This window comes from Parus major, unplaced genomic scaffold (genome assembly GCF_001522545.3).
Source record: "Parus major isolate Abel unplaced genomic scaffold, Parus_major1.1 Scaffold867, whole genome shotgun sequence".
In the NCBI taxonomy this organism is placed as follows: domain Eukaryota; kingdom Metazoa; phylum Chordata; class Aves; order Passeriformes; family Paridae; genus Parus; species Parus major.
This window is the reverse complement of record NW_015379743.1, coordinates 1402-4521: the sequence shown is the minus strand read 5'-3', so window position 1 is coordinate 4521 and position 3120 is coordinate 1402. Positions and strand designations below refer to the sequence as shown.

At 57.3% G+C, this 3120-nt stretch overlaps 1 long non-coding RNA gene across 1 annotated transcript; it reads right to left on the bottom strand.

Annotated features, from left to right (window-relative positions):
* Positions 1-578: 578 nt before the first annotated feature.
* On the bottom strand, positions 579-2467 carry LOC107199513. Its single transcript, XR_001519231.1, has 5 exons — positions 2370-2467; positions 1755-1790; positions 1592-1630; positions 1129-1197; positions 579-719 (listed from the first exon to the last, which is right to left on the bottom strand). It is a non-coding gene; the product is annotated as an uncharacterized LOC107199513 (long non-coding RNA).
* Between the last annotated feature and the right edge of the window lie 653 nt (positions 2468-3120).

Below are 3120 nucleotides of genomic sequence, written 5' to 3'. Positions count from 1 at the left end.
TCAGGGTTACCTCACTGCAGATGCTTTTTGGTTGGTTTTGCTCCAAGTTGACGGGAAAATGGGCATAAGGGGAGGGATGAGGGAAAGGGAAGAAACAATTCTTTTCTTTTGTCTTCCTTGCAGAAAGTCTTCTCTAGAGATTGTGCTGCAGCTGGAGACTTCCCAAGCCCAGGGCTGAGAGAAGCAATGCAGCTGAGGCAGTTGAGGCATCTTCTCTGTGGTTTGTAGTCCTGGGGTTGGGAGGGGACACAGCTGCCCCCCTGTACCCCAAAACCCCATGGAATGGGGGATCCTTCCTGCCTCTGCCAGATGCTCGTTATCTGGCATCAGCCTGGGAGCGCCTGGTCTGAGCTGCCATGGCGCTTCCGGTGGTGGGGAGCAGGAGGGAGGAGTTCAGGTGCAAACCTGGGAGGTGTCAGTGGGGTCAGACATGTGTGGAGGTGACAGTGACAGAGTGACAGGATGTTCAGATGGATGGACACAGGGACAAGACAACACCTCCAGGGGAAACTTCCTGGAGGTTTGGGGAAATTTCCATTGGAATACACACACAGACACAGACACACAGACACAGAGTGTGGCTTTGCTGAATGCATTTATTTCTCATTTGAGGAAAAAGGCCCAGGGCTCACAGGGGATCAGGCAATTCCTCCAGGAATGATCATCTCCTCATGCCACTGGAGGGGGACAGGACATGGTTTTCACCAACAGTTCCAATCCTAAAACACAGAGCTCAAAATGTGATCCCCTGTGTCCACTGGGACAGGAGAGGGGCTTTGTGCCCACCCCTGTTTCTGGAGAGAAAAAAGAATTGAGGTCTTGGGTAGACCTAGGACAGGATTTGGCTCCTCAGATCCACAGGGACCCCAGACCTCCTAATCCCTGGGATGCCCCAAAACCTGCAAGAGAACCTGACCCCATGGGGACTGTGGGGTTCCCCAGAGCTCCCCAAGTGGAAGAAAAGACTTGGGGGAAGATCTGTCCAGCACCCTCAGGAAACAGATCAGTGAAAGTCAAGTTTTGCATCCCTCTACTGGCCCCAAATTCTGCCCACCCAGAAAATATCACGGTTACCCATGAATTTCACAGAATCATGTGGGGGTCTGGGGACCACCAAATGCTGCTCACCTATCCATGGAGAGAGGCAGCCAGGCGCTTCTGCCGCAGAAGACCCTCTAGCTTTTCACCCACAGGGGGCTGGGGACAAAGGCAGCGTTAAAGTCACACTGGAGGCACGGGGCTGGATTGGGAGGAAAGGGGAAAGCAGGGGGGACATTGGGGAGGGGGCCTATGGGAACAATGGGGTGTAGGAGCTGCTGTGCTCCTGCCCAGAAGTACTGGGGTCCTGGCCAAGAGGCACTGTGGGGACAGGGGCTGTGTCATTTACCAGACGGGGGTGCTGGGGAACAGAGATGGGAATGCAACGGGAGCACTGGGCAAAGGGTTCCCTGGAGAGGATCTATGCGGCAGGGGAGTTGTCTGGGGTGTCAGCAGAGGTGCACTGGGCTGTGCTGGGACAAACTGGGATGGCTTGGAGTGTGGTGGCCATGCAAGGGGAGGGTCTGACACCAGCAGAATTCTTGGTACCCACCAGAGGTGTCTCCAGGATGTCAACATTGTCTAAATCCAACTGCAGAGAGACCAGGAGACCTTGTTGGTCACTGGGATGTCCCTGGTGCCAGCAAGGAATTGGGGGACCAAACTGTCCCCAGGTTCCCCAAAGGGATGCCCGCCAATCCCAGGAGCCCACTCACCTTCTGGAGATCATCTTGGGTTCCTTCCAGGAGTGCCTGGGAAAGGAGAACAAAGGCTTGGTCTGGATTGGGCCTTGTGGGGCTGTGGGGGGACACAGGTGCAGGAAGCAGGGCAGAGGCAAAGGGATGGGAACTCAGTGTGTCCTGGGGGATCTGTTTGAGGTGGGGGGAGACCCAAGACACTGAACTGGGGAAAACTGAGAGCCCAAGGTAGTGGGCCAGGGGTGTGGAAGGGGCACGGTGTAAGCTACAGGGCGGGAGAAAGGAATTGCGGTGTAGGGACATGGGCGTGCAAGGGAGAGGCTTGGTGGGGACAGAAGAACAAGGACAGGTGGGGACAAAAGCCAGCAAGACTGAGAGAGGATTTGAGAGAGGGGCTGAGTCACGGAATTGTACAGGTGGACTGTGCTGCAGTGGCCAGGAAGAAAGGCGGAGGACTGAGGGGGCACGTGGAAGGAAAGACCTCACTTGGGAATGGTCAGTGGGAGGGCGTTTGGGCACCCTGCACAGGACACAGAGGAGGGAGCAGGGAGGAAATGTGTGACCGGCCCAAAAGGGTGGGATGGGAAGCCAGAAAGGGCAGGATATGGGGACAGCGTTTGGCTGGTGCCTCACCTTGGCCTGTGCTGGGGGGCACAGCAGGATGGAGAAGAGCAGGGCCACGCTGAGCACAGCCACCTTCATCTTCCTCTTGCACTGGGCAGCACTGCCTGAGGCTGCTCCATGCCAGGAGAGCCTTTATCCCTGCCAGGACTCCTCCCTGTGCCCTCCCCAAGAGCCCCAGGCCAAAGCCCAGCTTGGCACAGCCCCCAGCCCTGGCCACAAGCCCAGCCCTGGCACAGAGTCCATACCACCTGTGGCACGGATCCAGCCCCACTCCCCACATCCCTCTGGCTTCCTGCACGGGGCAGCTGCCCCTGGAAGGGCTCAGGCACCCAGGGGTGCCAAGGGAGGCAGGCAGGGAGTGAAAGGCAGCTGGGGACCCTGTGGGGACAACCCCCACTCCAGCACAATCTGTTCTCCAACAGCCCCCAGTGCCAGATGCCCTATCTCCTGCTGCCCCTTCCCTTCCAGAGTTTTTCCTGGGGGACACCCCAGAGCTGAGCCCGGCCCCAAACCCAACATGTAGAGAACAGGGGGAAAAAGGGGCATGTGATCAGGCCACGGATTGGCATCTGCAGTCACTGGAGACACTGGGGAGCACTGGGCAATGTTGATCACCTGCAGACAAGGCTGAGGTTTGGAGAATGGCTCAGGTGTGGCAATTCCCACATCCAGACAACCCTGTATCCCTTCCCCTGCAGATACCAAGCTGGTTCAATTTCCCTCCCCAGAGCAGAGTTCAGAGGGAAATATTTCCTCCTCT